At 44.3% G+C, this 18,555-nt stretch overlaps 1 protein-coding gene across 1 annotated transcript in view; it reads left to right on the forward strand.

The window, feature by feature from the left end:
- LOC137301220 (ephrin type-B receptor 2) overlaps positions 1-18,555 on the forward strand; it is a 1,084,770-nt gene that overhangs the window by 17,137 nt on the left and 1,049,078 nt on the right. The window lies entirely within an intron of this gene.

The following is an 18,555-nucleotide window of genomic DNA, read 5'->3' on the forward strand; positions in this document are numbered from 1 at the left end:
TTGCTGAAGTTGGGTTTTGAAATCCAGCAACAATATAGAACTGAATTATTTGAAACAAAGAGGGGTGAAGCCCTCAGAGAAGTAAGAGTAGTGAGTGCTCTAAATGTGTGTTTCTACTCAGTCAGTTTGTTATTTGCTCCATCAAAGCTGCCATTCACTTTGCCCCATCGCAAAATTGCTGATGTGGATAAACAGGTGTTACACGTGGTAATGTACAGACTTGGTGTTAATGGATCTTTTGTTAACTGCTTGTTAATCAGTAATTGACAGAGCTTGTGCTAAATCTTGAAGGTTAGACTGGTTCCGAGTTGGTATTGGAGCAGCAGTGACGCGGAGATGTGTAATGTGACCTGAAACAGGTAAAAGCAGCTTCTGGAATTGTGGGGACAGATGCATGGAGTGGGATGGACAATGGAAATAAGTCAGACTGTGGAAAGAGCTCTGTGTTCTGCTAACACCCTGTTTGGTTGCCGAGGGCTTATGTTCTCATAAATGTCAAGTCTATCAGTTGCACTTGTGCGAAACAACATATCTGCCACATGAGAAGACAGTTCATTCTATAAACATGTTAACATTGCATTGTGAATGATTATGTACACAGGAGGGGCATATTAGTGACAGGATTGCTGACATTCAGCCTATTAGCAGGGTGTGAGTGGATTTGACTTTTCAGTACGATACAGACAATCAAACTGTGGACCAGAATGGTACCTGAACATCAGGTGTACTTACCGATTGCGATGAGTCAAAATTAACTCTTTCTGAACTAAGCACAAGAGCTCACTGCTACTACTGCAACTTCAGCGTTCCTACATAGAAGTTACAATACAGAATCAGGCCATTTGGCCCAACAAGTCCGTGTTGGTGTTTATCCTCCATGAGAGCAAATAGTCCTCATCACATTTACACACCCTGTCCCACTATCCCTTCAATCCCTTTTCCTACATCCACCTTCCAACCTCATCTTCAATGTCGACACTTTCTGCCTCAATCACTAACCCTGGAAGTGAATTCCACAGCCTCACAGCTCTCTGTGTGAAGAAGTTTCTCCTGCCCTTAGTTCTAATTCCCGTACATTTAATCTTGTATCTATGGCTCCTCATTCTACAACAACAACTTGCATTTATAATGCACTTTTAATGTAGTAAAATGTCCCAAGGCGCTTCACTGGAGCGTAATCAGACAAAATTTGACACCGAGCCACATAAGGAGGCATTAGGACAGGTGACCAAAAGCTTGGTCAAAGAGGTAGGTTTTAAGGAGAGTCTTAAACGAGGAGAGAGAGGCGGAGAGGTTTAGGGAGGGAATTCCAGAGCTTAGGGCCCAGGCAGCTGAAGGCACGGCCGCCAATAGTGGAGCGATTAAAATCGGGGATCTCCAGAATTGGAGCAGCACAGAGATCTCGGAGGGTTGTAGGGTTGGAGGAGGTTACAGAGATAGGGAGGGGAGAGGCCTTGGAGGGATTTAAAAACAACTGTGAAAATTTTAAAATCGAAACCCCTAAACTACTGGAAACACTCTGCTTCTATCTACCCTGTCCCATCCTTTCAGAATTTTAAACACTTCTGTCATATCGCTCTGTAATCTGCATTATTCTCATGAAATAAGCCCAAAGTTTTTCTTTGTATTGGTATTTCCTCATACCAGGCAGCATCCTCGTGAATCTGTGCTGTACCCTTTCTAAAGCATTAATATACCTTCTATAGTATGGAGCCCAATACTGCACGCGGTGCTCCAGCTCAGGTCTTGTTAAAGTTTTATACAGGCTCATCATTACCTTTATATTCTATACCTTGTGATAAAACCTAGAATTCCATTAGCTTTCTCACTGCCTTATTAACCTGAGATGCTGCCTTTAATGTCCTGTGAACCTGTGCCCCCAAATCCCCCTGCTCGTCCCCAGCACCGAGTCTGCTTCCATTCACAGGATAATTACTGCTGTTTTAAATCACAGTGTATCACCTCACACTGACTGACATTGAATTCCATCTGCCTCTTTTTAGCCCATTCCCCATCTGATCAATATCCCTTTGCAGCTTCCTTTGGTCTTCTACAGAATTAACTATTCCTCCTATTTTGGTATCATGAAAATTTCAACAATTCTCCCTTTAGTCCAATATCCAAATCATTGATACACAGTGAAGAGGAGTGGCCCCAGAACTGAGCCTTGTGGGACACCACTACCCACTTCCAACCACCCTGAGAAACTGCCCTGAACTTCTCTTTTTTTTCTTTCGTCTAACCAATTTTAATTCAGTTTTCTATCCTCCCTCTAATTCCATAACCTTAATCTTCTGTAGTAATCTCCCATGTAGTACCTTGTCAAAGGTTTTCCTAAAGTCCATGTACACAGCATCCACTGCATTTTCCATTTACCATGTCTGTTAGCTCCTCAAAGAATTCGATGAGGTTCATCAAGCTCAACTGTCTCTTTTGAAATCTGTGCTGATTACATCTATTTTCTCTTTATGGAGATACATGGTAATTTCATCCTTGATTAAAGACTATAAAAGTTTCCCTCCCACAGATGTTAAGCCAACTGGCCTGTAATTAGTCGGATAAGTTCTGTCTCCCTGTATAAAAATGGGTCCTACATTGGCCCTCTCCAGTCCCCCGGCTCACATCCACTCCCAATACAGCCCTGAGATATAATTCCTAGGGCTCCACACTCTCCTCCCTCAGGTTCCTAGGATGTACCCCATCAGGCCCTGGTGCTTTCTCTTCCTTTAGCCCAAATTTCATATCTAAAATGTTCCTTTTATCCATCACAATATTGCTCATCTCGCTCTCAACCACTTCAGGATTCACCTCCTCTCCGATATCCTTCCCTTTAGTGAAGACCCAATGTGAAATATTTATTAAATATCGCCACCATTTCATCATCATCAACAAATTGACAATCCTCCCTTTTTTACTGATATATTTGTATTTTTTGAAATGTTTTCCTCATACTTCCTCTTAGTTTTCCTTACCCTGCTCTTAATCTCTACTTAATTTCTCATATTCTCCTGTAGTTTTTCCATTATTAATATTCTTTAAGTCCTTTAAGGCTCTCTTCAATTTTAATTTGTTCTTGACCTCTTTATTTATCCGTGGCATCTAAAACTGCCAGTAGTTTCCTTCTTTTTTCATGGAATATATTTATTCTGTACCGTTGCAATCTATTTTTTTTTAAATCCCACTGTTGCCCCACATTCCTGTGTGCCAATTCCTCCTTCCCCCTCCCCTCAGCTCAGCTCACTTCTCATCTCTCACCTCTCACTTCCCACCTCTCGAACATCTGCCCGACACCAATCTGATGTTTTAGTTTTTGTACTGACTTTTTTCCTTTCCAGTTGGATTTTATCATATTGTGGTCACTACTCCCAAAGTTCTCACCCCCATGAAGCTCATCTACCATTGCTCAGAACCTGATCCACCAACACCTCCACCCTTGTAGGCCGATTAATACACTCTTTCAGGATGGAGTCCTCTACACATTGCAGAAATTCCATTCCCTTTTCTCCATTTACTCCCCCTCTGTCCCAATCACAAAGTGGATAATTAAAATCTCCCAGAATATTAATTTTGTTATTCCGACTCATTGTTCTAATCTAACTCCCCTGGGGCCATCTCCCTCTCAAACAGATATACCACTTTAGATACTGTTGGGGGAGATGGCTTATCAGGGGAAAGCAGCAAGAGCCAAGTTCGTGGCACCATGGGTGGCTCTGCTGCACAGGAGGGGAGGAAGAAGAGTGGCAGGGCTATAGTGATAGGGGATTCCATTGTAAGGGGAACAGATAGGCGTTTCTGCGGCCGCAAACGTGACTCCAGGATGGTATGTTGCCTCCCTGGTGCTAGGGTCAAGGATGTCGCGGAGCGGCTGCAGGGCATTCTGGCTGGGGGAGGGTGAACAGCCAGTAGTCATGGTCCATATTGGTACCAACGACATAGGTAAAAAAAGGGATGAGGTCCTGCAAGGTGAATTTAAGGAGTTAGGAGATAAATTAAAAAGCAGGATTTCAAAGATAGTGATCTCAGGATTACTACCAGTGCCACGTGCCAGTGAGTATAGGAACAGGAGAATAGACAGGATGAATGCGTGGCTGCAGGGATGGTGTAGGAGGGAGGGATTTAGATTCCTGGGACATTGGGACTGGTTCTGGGGAAGGTGGGACTTGTACAAGTGGGACGGGTTACAACCGAGCAGGACCGGGACCAATGTCCTCGCGGGGGTGTTTACTAGTGCTGTTGGGGAGGGTTTAAACTAGAGTGGCAGGGGGATGGGATCCTGAGCGGGGAGTCAGAAGGGAGTAAAGTTGAGAGCAGCAAGAGAGGGGAAGACCCAGGGGAAATCTACAATACAAATAGTACAAACAGTTGTTCAAGAACAAGTGAAAGGGAAAAACGTAGAGCAGCAGAAAGTGTACTTTAGACACTACAGATAAAGTGAAAACTAGAAGGCGTAAGGCGATTAACCCAGCATCAAAGCTGAAGGTCAGGCTAGGGTGTGTGGCCCAACTAAGAATTCTATAAACAAATGCACGGAGTGTAAGGAATAAATTAAATGAACTACAGGTTCAAATTCAAATTGGAGGGTATAACATGATAGCTATTACTGAGGCATGGCTGCAGGATGGTCAGGATTGGGAACTAAATATATCGGGTTATAAGGTCTACAGGAGAGATAGGGAAAATGGAAGAGGGGGAGGAGTAGCCTTAGTGATGAGAGATGAAATCAATTCAATGATAAAGGGGGATGTAACGAGAGGTAAGCAGCCAACAGAGACCTTATGGGTTGAATTGAGAAAAAGGAAAGGATCTAAGACTATAGTGGGAGTTGTGTACAGGACTCCTGGCAGCAGCTCTGAAGTGCTAGATTGTATAAATGCAGAGATTAGACAAGCGTGTAAGAAAGTGGTCGTAATGGGGGACTTTAACCTTCACGTAGATTGGGAAAAGCAGACTAGCAACTGTCAGAAAGGTAGTGAATTTCTTGAGTGTGTCCGGGATAGTTTTCTACAGCACTATGTCCGAGAGGCAACACGGGGGCAAGCCATACTAGATTTAGTAATGAGTAATGAACCAGATTTAGTTAACGGCTTAACTGTGCGTGAGCATCTATCCAATAGTGATCATAACATGATCGAGTTCAATGTAGTGTTTGAAAGGGTAAAAAGTGAATCAGCTGCTAAGATTCTCGACTTGGGCAAGGCCGACTTCAATGGGATGAGACAGAGACTGTCCACAGTAAACTGGGCAAATCTGTTAATGGGTAAAACGACTGATGATCAGTGGGAAATGTTTAAAGAAACATTTAACGTGATACAGAACCGGTTTATACCCCTGAGGGGCAAGAACTCTACTTGCCAAAAAAAACAGCCATGGACAACTAAAGAAGTAAGGGACAGTATAAGACGTTAGGAAAGGGCATACAAAAAGGCAAAAAATGGCACAGATCCTGGCGAATGGGAAAGATACAAAGATCAACAAAGGGTCACAAAACAGATAGTAAGAGCTACAAAAAGAGAGGATGAAAAGAAACTCGCAAGGGATATCAAAACCAATACGAAGAACTTTTATAGTTACATTAGGAAAAAGAGGTTGGTCAGGAGCAGTGTTGGCCCCTTAAAAACTGAAAGTGGGGATATTGTCATTGACAATGGGGAAATGGCGGACATGTTGAACAATTACTTTGCGTCAGTATTTACAGTAGAAAAAGAGGATAGCATGCCGGAAATCCCAAGAAAACTAATATTGAATTGGGGACAGGGACTGGATAAAACTAATATAAGTAAAGCAACAGTAATGAAGAAAACAATAGCACTAAAGAGTGACAAATCCCCAGGACCAGATGGTTTCCATCCCAGGGTTTTAAAGGAAGTAGGTGAGCACATTGCGGATGCCCTAACTATAATCATTCAAAGTTCTCCAGATTCAGGAACTGTCCCTCTAGATTGGAAAATTGCACATGTCACTCCACTTTTTAAGAAAGGAGAGAGAGGGAAACCAGGGAATTATAGACTGAACACCTCGAGAATTTTCAGTTAATCAGAGAGAGCCAGTATGGATTTGTGAAAGGTAGGTTGTGCCTGACAAACCTGATTGAATTTTTTGAAGAGGTGACTAAAGTAGTGGTCAGAGGAATGTCAATGGATGTTATTTATATGGACTTCCAGAAGGCATTTGATAAGGTCCCGCATAAGAGACTGTTAGCTAAGATAGAAGCCCATGGAATCAAGGGAAAAGTACGGACTTGGTTAGGAAGTTGGCTGAGCGAAAGGCGACAGAGAGTAGGGATAATGGGTAGGTACTCACATTGGCAGGATGTGACTAGTGGAGTCCCGCAGGGATCTATCTTGGGACCTCAATTATTAATAATATTTATTAACGACTTAGATGAAGGCATAGAAAGTCTCATATCTAAGTTTGCCAATGACACAAAGATTGGTGGCATTGCAAGCAGTGTAGATGAAAACATAAAATTACAAAGGGATATTGATAGATTAGGTGAATGGGCAAAACTGTGGCAAATGGAATTCAATGTGGACAAATGTGAGGTCATCCACTTTGGATCAAAAAAGGATAAAACAGGGTACTTTCTAAAGGGTAAAACGTTAAAAACAGTGGATGTCCAAAGGGACTTAGGGGTTCAGGTACATAGATCATTGAAGTGTCATGAACAGGTGCAGAAAATAATCAATAAGGCTAATGGAATGCTGGCCTTTATATCTAGAGGACTCGACTACATGGGGGCAGAAGTTATGCTGCAGCTATACAAAACCCTGGTTAGACCACACCTGGAGTACTGTGAGCAGTTCTGGGCACCGCACCTTCGGAAAGACATATTGGCCTTGGAGGGAGTGCAGCGTCGGTTTACTAGAATGATACCCGGACTTCAAGGGTTAAGTTACAAGAAGAGATTACACAAATTAGGGTTGTATTCTCTGGAGTTTCGAAGGTTAAGGAGTGATCTGATTGAAGTTTATAAGGTATAAAGGGGAACGGATAGGGTGGATAGAGAGAAACTATTTCCACTGATTGGAGATTCTCGGAGTAGGGGGCACAGTCGAAAAATTAGAGCCAGACCTTTCAGGAGTGAGATTAGAAAACATTTCTACACACAAAGGGTGGTAGAAGTTTGGAACTCTCTTCCGCAAACGGCAATTGATACTAGCTCAATTGCTCAATTTAAATGTGAAATAGGTAGCTTTTTGGCAACCAAAGGTATTAAGGGACATGGGCCAAAGGCAGGTATATGGAGTTAGATCACAGATCAGCCATGGTCTTATCAAATAGCGGAGCAGGCATGAGGGGCTGAATGGCCTGCTCCTTTTCCTGTGTTACTATGTTCAATATCCAGATGCTGAGAGGAAACTTGCCCCCCAAATATTCGTCCAAATTGAAATAGAAAAAGTGCTTGGTCAGAAACATGTTATTGGCTGAATGGATCAGTTTGTAACGTCTGTTGGAAGATCACAGTTCGTGCCTGAATACTTAACACAGTCATGTGATGACCCTCTGTCTGGTTTAAAGTGGACCCTTTAACCTATTTAAATAAGCACCACTATTTTCAACAGTAATTTCAAGGGTCATCTGTCAATGAAAATCAGCTTCATTCCCAGGTTGGTCATTAAAAGTCACTTTTAGGTCAGTGCCAACCAGGCTACTCGAGTCTGAGTGTGAGGAAGGTGTTTTATGCACAGGTGATGATTGTTCAGATTCATTCCATCCACAGAACCAAGGGTCAGTTGACATTCATGTGTCAGATTGGTTCAGGTATCACACTCTTAGCCATGAATCAGAGGTCGTGAAGTCCATGTCAAGCTTTGAACATGTTATCTGGATGTGGAATGAATGAATAATAATACATATTATATAATATATACTAAGCACCGAAACTGTTACAATTTCTGCTGGGAGAGAAGGGCTTGATCCTGTCATAGTCAAAACCACAAAGAATGGATCCCTGCCCTAAGGATCTCTTATCCATTCAGGAAATAAAAATGTTCCTACTTTTCTAAGCTAATGTTGAAAGTAGTTGATGATCACCACAGTTGCGGGAGGCACCATGAAGTAATTCTTCTGCTGAAATACATACTGTTACAGGACTCTCGAGATAGGATAGAGGCACGGACGGGTTAATGATCTGTGTAGGCTTCCAGTTAGTTGGCAGGTGGGTGGACCCTTCCTGCACCTTATCAGGGGACTGAATACAGAGCTGCCTTTAGGCAGAAGATATGTAATGAATGCATTAATCAGGGTTTCAATTTCATTGGTGACTCGTCAGGCAAGTTGGTTCGACAAACCTAAACCTCAGCATGTCACACTGCAATCTGAGTGTGTTTGGTTTTCATAAACCTGCTTAATCAGCGCCAATAGATAGTAAGTTTAATTCTTTCCACAATCCTCCTGATTCAGTGCAGGTTTGGTTGTTGCAAATAGAATCTTTTACTTTACAGATCAGATCTTTTAATAAAAACATCAATGCCCTGATGGTAAAATGTCCCAAGGCGCTTCACAGGAGCGATGATCAAGCAAAAATTTGACACCGAGCCATAGAAAGAGATATTAGACCAGGTGACCAAAAGCTTGGTCAAAGAGGTAGGTTTTAAGAAGCACCTTAAAGGAGGAGAGAGGGGTAGAGAGGCGGAGAGATTTAGGGAGGGAATTCCAGAGCTTAGGGCCTAGACAGCTGAAGGCACGACCGCCAACGGTGGAGCGAAGGAAATCAGGGATGCGCAAGAGGCCAGAATTGGAGGAGCGCAGAGATCTCTGAGGGTTGTAGGGCTGGAGGAGGTTACAGAGGTAGGGAGGGGCGAGGCCATGGAGGGATTTGCAAACAAGGATGAGAATTTTAAATCCGAGGTGTTGCTAGACTGGGAGCCAACGTAGGTCAGCGAGCACAGGGGTGATGGGTGAAAGGGACTTGGTGCAAGTTAAGATATGGGCAGCAGAGGTTTGGACGAGTTCAAGTTTTCGGTGGGTGGAAGATGGGAGGCCGGCCAGGACAGCATTGGAATAGTCCAGTCTGGAGGTAAAGGCATGGATGAGGGTTTCAGTAGCCAATGAGCTGAGGCAGGGGCGGAGACGGGCGATGTTACGGAGGTGGAAGTAGGCGGTCTTGGTGGTGGAGCTGATATGGGGTCAGAAGCTCATCTCAGGGTCAAATAGGGCGCCACGATTACAAACTGTCTGGTTCAGCCTCAGACAGTGGCCAGGGAGAGGGATGGAGTCGGTGGCTAGGGAACGGAGTTTGTGGCGGGGATGGAAGACAATGGCTTCAGTCTTCCCAATATTTAATTGGAGGAAATTTCTGCTTATCCAATACTGGATGTTGGACAAATCAGAGAGAGTGGAGGGGTCGAGAGAGGTGGTGCTACCTTGCCTATTTCATTAGATTTCACCCTGCTCTTTGTTTTCATACAGTGAAGCTGTGTTGTGGATGTTTCTGTTACTGTCACAGGCCTTTCCACAGCCTTTGACACAGCTGACCACTCTATCCTCCTTCACCACCTGGCCCTCATGGCCTGCCTCCATGGCAACACTCTCTCCTGGTTCCATTCCAATCTACATGAACGCAGTCAGTACAACTCCACCAATGATTTTTCCTCCCATGCCCATACAGTTACTTGTGGCATGAACCCTCACCTGGTTCTCATTTATACATTGCCATCTTCAGTAAACATGGGGTCCGCTTCCTTCAATGTACCAATGACACCCAACTCAATCTCATTGCTGTCAGCTTTGAATTCACTACGACTGTCCATACTGTCTGGTGTCAAGTCCTTCAGTTCAACATCCTTGGTGAAGAGTAGGTGGCACAAACACGGTTCTTCCACATGGCAACGTAGTCCTTGTGGGACCTGTGGACCCACATGTTTGGGTAATGGTTGGCCTGTGCAGCCTGCCCCAGGTATAAGCAGGCCACTGTCTGATCATTCCTCTGTAACATTCTGAGGTTGAGGAATTCCCAAAGGAATGATCATTCGATCCAGGGCACTCCCAGCACACACCTAGAGCACTCCCAGAGCACTCCCAGGGCACTCCCAGAGCATGCCTAGAGCACTCCCAGAGCACTCCCAGGGCACTCCCAGAGCATGCCTAGAGCACTCCCAGTGCACTCCCAGCACACTTCCAGACCCCCAGAGCACTGCCAGTACACTCCCAGAGCACTCCCAGCGCATTCCCAAAGCACTCCCAGCGCATTCCCAGAGCACTCCCAGTGCACTCCCAGAGCACTCCCAGCGCATTCCCAAAGCACTCCCAGCGCATTCCCAGAGCACTGCCAGTACACTCCCAGAGCACTCCCAGCGCATTCCCAAAGCACTCCCAGCGCATTCCCAAAGCACTCCCAGCGCATTCCCAGAGCACTCCCAGTGCACTCCCAGAGCACTCCCAGTGCACTCCCAGAGCACCCCCAGTGCACTCCCAGCGCATTCCCAAAGCACTCCCAGAGCACTCCCAGCATTCCTCTAAAGCACTCCCAGTGCATTCCCAGCACATTCCCAGCACACTCCCAGCACACTCCCAGTGCACTCCCAACACACCAACTTCAGGGCAGAACCTCTTCCCAGTAGCACTTTTTAATTCCCTCAGATTTAATTTTAAATACACATTTTTGTTTAAATGTTGAGTGCAGACATTGCCAGGCTAGAGTGAATTCAGCCCTGCAGTGCTTGAGAGGTGAATTAACATATAGTCAAAATGACACATTCACTGGACCATCTGCTGCTAATAGCAGTCTCTCAACAGATTGTAATTCAGATCACTAACAGTGCCAGGATCAAGTCAGCTCCCCCGGTGACCTCAGCATTTACACAAAAATATATCTTTTTCAAAAATTAGAAGTAGGTAAGAAAAAAGGGATTTTAAAATGAATAAGTCTTTGCAGTTTAATTTTTAAACCTGGCCGCAGTAATGAGGAACTAAGAAACGGTCAGTAATCAGTCCGCTCCTGCATTGCCCCGGTGGTGATATATCTACACAGTCATTTCAATGGGGTTGTTTAGGAATGAATTGGTTTGAATTCCGTCTTTAAATTACAGAAACTTTAGCCGGAACTCAGTCAGAGTTTCAAGTACAAACCATTTTAAAGGTGATAGAACAATCCCTTTAATGGATTTGCAGCAATGGGTGAAGTGAAGGTACCAGATGTAGAATGTAAACGGAGAAGGGGTAAGGTCAGGAGAAAGGTGCTAGAATTGTCAGATTGGAGAAATGGATTAATGTACAATCAGATATGAGGCTGAAAAGAGACGGATGACATCGATACTGCCATGTCTCACCAAGAAGTCTCGGGCCCTGGCATTGTGCGGAGTTACTCAGGAGAAAGGTGGGATAGATGTCTGGAGAAACGAGCTGTAAACCACGGGAGGTGTCGAAAGTTATTTGTGTGTTGCTTGGTTATAGGAGTTTAACAACACACTCATGCATTGCATGATTCATTTTTGTGTTTTGCTCAGTTATATTTGGACACTTCTCTTCATCTCCCTTTGCCCAGTTTATTTAATTGATTTGAGGGCAGGCAGCCTCTCTATCTCCCCCACCACTCCCCCATCAGGCCTACATCTTCTGCCTCTCCCAGTGCCAGCTGCTGCCCATTGGAAACACCCCGTGTAACGTTCCTTCCTCCTGTGGGTTGGTGCTCTCGCAGGGAGCGCTGGTCTAGAGATTGTGGGCCCACACTGTCTGATTTTCTGTCCATTTAAATTACTGGATAGAAAATCGGCCAGTGTGAGCTGAGAGCAGCAACTCGCCAAGAGCATCTGACCAGGGAATCCACCCGACCATTTCCTCCTCTAGAGGGCAGGCATGTAGACCTCTCCTCAGCCCCAGCCTGTGCCCTCGTGGTTCTGCAGTCTTGGATTCACTCTCTGACCTTCACCCTTCCCTCCCCCAGCCCATCTGGCTCACTGGTTCTGATTTTGCCTCAGTCTGATTCACCACATTCTTACTCAATTTAAAATTAATAATAACATTCCTGTTTGGGAGCAAAAGCTATCCCAGTATAAAGATAAAAATGCAACTGCCTGTAATATGAGAGAGAGTGCGTAACAACCTTGATTTGCTTTTAGTGAAGTGAAGACACGACTCTCCTTACTCAGTGTATTTGTACAGTTGGGAGAATGTTCCAGAACGATTCGACAGATATGTTCAGGATTGTTTCCCCAGTGAGAGTGATCAGAGGTTATCTAATACCCTCTAATTGGGTAACTAATACTAATGTATAGATGGGGTAGGTATAGTGTAACATGCTGATTAGCTCAATAAGGGGACAGCTTTAATTGCCATTTTTTCATGTGAGTGGACAAAGAATTCTTTGTTATTTCCATCTCTCAAACGCAGACCGTAAGTAATGACAAAAATGAAATGTTATGTGTCTGATTATATAAAACGTACGAGGAGCTTCGCCCATTGGATAGGTAGAGGCAGATCCCATTGTGATCTAAAGGTCAGCAGTAACCCTGGGAAATCAATAAACGTTTTTCAATCCACCTGCTCCATCAGGGATTTCTGTCCGGTCGGAATAATTCAGCTTTCGAATTCATTGCTCCCCTCCACTGGGCGGCCTTAGCTGTAATTTGGTGACAGAGATCAGACAGACCTTCTCCAGCCTCAATTGGTGAATACTTTTGATAAAACTGCGAATCACAGGTGTTATAAAATGTTGTCACATGCACGGCCAGTGTCCGTGAACAATGTGACAATCATTTGCTCATCTGATTTGGAGATGTGATCCAGCAGGTTTAATGTTGATGAGTGGGACTGGTAGTATTAAAGTAGAGCAGTGTGAAGCAGGAACATGTCCATGAGCACTGTGGATCTCTGTGAGCCATAATTAACATCTTCTCCAGAAAGCATAAAGTTTTTCACCACTCCAAAAAGCATTCTGTTTATACATAGATTGCAGATATTTATTTATCTATCTGTCTATACCATACATCTGCGCACACCTCCGGGCAATTTTAACCTAACCCGCCTTTCGTGAAACTGTCGGATCGGGTGTAACACTGGTTTAATGGCCTGCCAGTTATAGGAACATAGGAACATAGGAACAGGAGTAGGCCATTCAGCCCCTCGTGCCTGCTCCGCCATTTGATAAGATCATGGCTGATCTGTGATATAACTCCATATACCTGCCTTTGGCCCATATCCCTTAATACCTTTGGTTGCCAAAAAGCTATCTATCTCACATTTAAATTTAGCAATTGAGCTAGTATCAATTGCCGTTTGCGGAAGAGAGTTCCAAACTTCTACCACCCTTTGTGTGTAGAAATGTTTTCTAATCTCGCTCCTGAAAGGTCTGGCTCTAATTTTTAGACTGTGCCCCCTACTCCTAGAATCCCAAACCAGCGGAAATAGTTTCTCTCTATCCACCCTATCCGTTCCCCTTAATATCTTATAAACTTCGATCAGATCACCCCTGAACCTTCGAAACTCCAGAGAATACAACCCCAATTTGTGTAATCTCTCCTCGTAACTTAATCCTTGAAGTCCGGGTATCATTCTAGTAAACCTACGCTGCACTCCCTCCAAGGCAAATATGTCCTTCCGAAGGTGCAGTGCCCAGAACTGCTCACAGTACTCCAGGTGCGGTCTAACCAGGGTTTTGTATAGCTGCAGCATAACTTCTGCCCCCTTGTACTCTAGTCCTCTAGATATGAAGGCCAGCATTCCATTAGCCTTATTGATTATTTTCTGCACCTGTTCATGACACTTCAATGATCTATGTACCTGAACCCCTAAGTCCCTTTGGACATCCACTGATTTTAACTTTTTACCATTTAGAAAGCACCCTGTTCTATCCTTTTTTGATCCAAAGTGGATGACCTCACATTTGTCTACATTGAATTCCATTTGCCACAGTTTTGCCCATTCACCTAATCTATCAATATCGCTTTGTAATTTTATGTTTTCATCTACACTGCTTACAATGCCATCAATCTTTGTGTCATTGGCAAACTTAGATATGAGACTTTCTATGCCTTCATCTAAGTCGTTAATAAATATTGTGAATAATTGAGGTCCCAAGACAGATCCCTGCGGGACTCCACTAGTCACATCCTGCCAATGTGAGTACCTACCCATTATCCCTACTCTCTGTCGCCTTTCGCTCAATTTCCTAACCAAGTCCGTACTTTTCCCTCGATTCCATGGGCTTCTAACTTAGCTAACAGTCTCTTATGTGGGACCTTATCAAATGCCTTCTGGAAGTCCATATAAATAACATCCATTGACATTCCCCTGTCCACTACTTTAGTCACTTCTTCAAAAAATTCAATCAGGTTTGTCAGGCACAACCTACCTTTCACAAATCCATGCTGGCTCTCTCTGATTAACTGAAAATTCTCGAGGTCTGTGGAACTTTTTACCTTTTTATTTGATAAGCTACAAGATGAATTTAAAATGATTTGTTTAAGTCAAATTTATATTTAATTTCTTCAAAGAAGAAATGTCAGAGAAAGAGAGAGACTCAGGTCAGAGAGAGAGAGACTGAGGTCAGAGAGAGAGAGAGCCTGGGGTCAGAGAGAGAGAGAGCCTGGGGTCAGAGAGAGAGAGAGAGCCTGGGGTCAGAGAGAGAGACTGAGGTCAGAGAAAGAGAGAGACTGGGGTCAGAGCGAGAGAGAGCCTGGGGTCAGAGAGAGAGAGAGCCTGGGGTCAGAGAGAGAGAGAGCCTGGGGTCAGAGAGAGAGAGAGAGAGCCTGGAGTCAGAGAGAGAGACTGAGGTCAGAGAAAGAGAGAGACTGGGGTCAGAGAGAGAGAGAGACTGAGGTCAGAGAGAGAGAGAGACTGGGGTCAGAGAGAGAGAGAGACTGGGGTCAGAGAGAGAGAGAGCCTGGGGTCAGAGAGAGAGAGAGAGAGCCTGGAGTCAGAGAGAGAGACTGAGGTCAGAGAAAGAGAGAGACTGGGGTCAGAGAGAGAGAGAGACTGAGGTCAGAGAGAGAGAGACTGGGGTCAGAGAGAGAGAGAGACTGGGGTCAGAGAGAGAGAGAGACTGAGGTCAGAGAAAGAGAGAGACTGGGGTCAGAGAGAGAGAGAGACTGAGGTCAGAGAGAGAGAGAGACTGGGGTCAGAGAGAGAGAGAGAGACTGGGGTCAGAGAGAGAGAGAGAGACTGGGGTCAGAGAGAGAGAGAGACTGGGGTCAGAGAGAGAGAGACTGAGGTCAGAGAGAGAGAGAGACTGAGGTCAGAGAAAGAGAGAGACTCGGGTCAGAGAGAGAGAGAGACTGAGGTCAGAGAGAGAGAGAGAGACTGAGGTCAGAGAGAGAGAGAAACTGAGGTCAGAGAGAGAGAGAGAGACTCGGGTCAGAGAGAGAGAGAGAGACTGAGGTTAGAGAAAGAGAGAGACTCGGGTCAGAGAGAGAGAGAGAGAGACTGAGGTCAGAGAGAGAGACTGAGGTCAGAGAGAGAGAGAGACTGGGGTCAGAGAGAGAGAGAGACTGAGGTCAGAGAGAGAGAGAGACTGGGGTCAGAGAGAGAGAGAGAGACTGGGGTCAGAGAGAGAGAGAGAGACTGGGGTCAGAGAGAGAGAGACTGAGGTCAGAGAGAGAGAGAGACTGAGGTCAGAGAAAGAGAGAGACTCGGGTCAGAGAGAGAGAGAGACTGAGGTTAGAGAGAGAGAGAGACTGAGGTCAGAGAAAGAGAGCCTGGGGTCAGAGAGAGAGAGAGAGAGACTGAGGTCAGAGAGAGAGACTGAGGTCAGAGAGAGAGACTGAGGTCAGAGAAAGGACGAGACTGAGGTCAGAGAGAGAGAGGGAGAGAGAGAGAGACTGAAGTCAGACAAGAAGACAGCCTGAGGTCAGACAGGGACCGATTTCAGAGAGAGAGACTGAGGTCAGCGAGAGAGGCTGGGGTCACAGAGAGTAAGAGAGAGACTGAGGTAAGAGAGAGGGAGAGAGACTGAGATCAGAGAGAGAGGGAGATTGAGGTCAGAGGGAGAGAGAGACTGAGTCCAGAGAGAGAGAGAGAGAGGCTGAGGTCAGAGAGAGAGGGACTGAGGTCAGAGAGGGAGAAAGAGACTGAGGTCCAAGAGAGAACATAAGAACATAAGAAATAGGAGCAGGAGTAGGCCATCCGGCCCCTCGTGCCTGCTCCGCCACTCAATAAGATCATGGCTGATCTTCTACCTCAACGCCATTTTCCTGCACTATCCCCATATCCCTTGATGCCTTTCATATCTAGAAATCTATCGATGTCTGTTTTGAATGTACTCAAACACTGTACCTCCACAGCCCTCTGGGGTAGAGAATTCCAAAGATTCACCACTCTCTGAGTAAAGAAATTTCTCCTCATCTCAGTCCTAAATGGCCTACCCTTTATTCTGAGACTGTGACCCCTGGTTCTAGACTCCCCAGCCAGGGGAAACATCCTCCCTACATCTACCCTGTCGAGCCCTGTAAGAATTTTATATGTTTCAATGAGATCACCTCTCATTCTTCTAAACTCTAGAGAATACAGGCCTAGCCAACTCAATTTCTCCTCATACGACAATCCCATCATCCCAGGAATCAGTCTGGTGACCCTTCGTTGCACTCCCTCTGTGGCAAGAATATCCTTTCTTAGGTAAGGAGACCAAAATTGTACACAATACTTCAGGTGCGGTCTCACCAAGGCCCTATATAATTGCAGTAAGACATCTTTACTCCTGTACTCAAATCCTCTTGTAATAAAGGCCAACATACCATTTGCCTTCCTAATTGCTTGCTGCACCTGCCTGTTAGCTTTCAGTCACTCATGTACAAGGACACCCAGGTCCCTTTGAACATCAACGTTTCCCAATCTCTCACCATTTAAAAAATACTCAACATTTCTGTTATTCCTACCAAAGTAGATAACTTCACATTTTTCCACATTATATTCCATCTGCCATGTTCTTGCCCACTCACTTAGCCTGTCTATATCCCCTAGAAGCCTCTTTGCATCCTCCTCACAACTCACATTCCCACCTACTTTTGTGTCATCAGCAAACTTGGAAATATTACATTTGGTCTCCTCATCCAAATCATTGATATAGATTGTGAATAGCTGGGGCCCAAGCACTGATCCCTGCGGTACCCCACTGGTCACAGTCTGCCATCCTGAAAAAGACCCATTTATTCCTACTCTCTGATCTCTGTCTGTTAACCAATTCTCAATCCATGCCAGTATATTGCCCCCAATTCCATGTGCTCTAACTTTGTTCACCATCCTCCTTTGTGGGACCTTATCGAAAGCCTTCTGAAAATCCAAATACATCACATCCGATTGTTCCCCTTTATCTGGTCTACTAGTTACATCATCAAAGAACTCCAATAGGTTTGTCAAACGTGATTTCCCTTTCATAAATCCATGTTGACTCTGCCAAATCCTATTATTATTTTCCAAATGTCCTGTTATCACATTTTTTGTAATAGATTCCAGCATTTTCCCTACTACTTATGCCAGGCTAACAGGTCTGTAGTTCCCTGTTTTGTCTCTCCCTCCTTTCTTAAATAGTGGGGTTACATTTGCTACCCTCCAATCTGTAGGAACCATTCCAGAATCTAAAGAATTTTATAAGATGACAACCAATGCATCCACTATCTCTATAACCACCTCTTTCAAAACCCTGGGATAGAGATCATCAGGTCCTTGGGATTTATCGACTTTCAGTCCCATTAATTTCTCTGGAACTATTTTTTTACTAATACTAATTTCTTTCAGTTCCTCATTCTCGCCAGACCCTTGGTTCTCTAATATTTCTGGGAGGTTTTTTGTGTCTTCTTCCGTAAAGACAGACACAAAGTATTTGTTTAATTTCTCTGCCATTTCCTTATTCCCCATTAGAAATTCTCCCGTCTCTGTCTGTAAGGGACCCACATTTGCCTTCGCCAGTCTTTTTCTTTTTACATACATATCGAAGCTTTCACAATCCGTTTTTATGTTTCTCACTAGTTTACTCTCATATTCTATTTTCCCTTTCTTTATGAATTTCTTGGTCCTCCTTTGCTGAATTCCAAAATGCTCCCAATCCTCAGGTTTACTGCTTTTTCTGGCAACTTTATTTGCCTCTTTCTTTGATTTAATACTATCTTTAATTTCTCTTGTTAGCCACAGTTGGTCCACTTTTGCTTTTGCGTTTTGTGCCTTAAAGGAATATATATTTGTTGTAAATTATGTATTAATTCTTTAAATGCTGGCCATTGCCTGTCTACCATCATAACTTTTAATGTAGTTCCCCAATAAACCACAGCCAACTTGTGCCTCATAACTTCGTAGTTTCCTTTGTTTAGATTTAAGTCCCTACTTTCGGATTGAACTTCATCACTTTCAAACTGAATGAATAATTCTATCATATTATGATCACTCTTCCCTAAGGGCCGCTTTACAACAAGATTATTAATTAACCCTTTCTCATTGCACAATACTAGATCTAAAATAGCTTGTTCCCTAGTTAGTTCCTCAACATACTGATCTATAAATCCATCTCGTATATGTTCCAGGAAATCGTCCTCCACAGTATTAGTGCTAATTTGGTTTGCCCAATCTATATGTAGATTACAGTCCCCCATGATTACTGTATTGCCCTTGTTACTTGCACTTCTAATTTCC

This window comes from Heptranchias perlo, chromosome 32, assembly GCF_035084215.1.
Source record: "Heptranchias perlo isolate sHepPer1 chromosome 32, sHepPer1.hap1, whole genome shotgun sequence".
Classification (NCBI taxonomy): Eukaryota; Metazoa; Chordata; class Chondrichthyes; order Hexanchiformes; family Hexanchidae; genus Heptranchias; species Heptranchias perlo.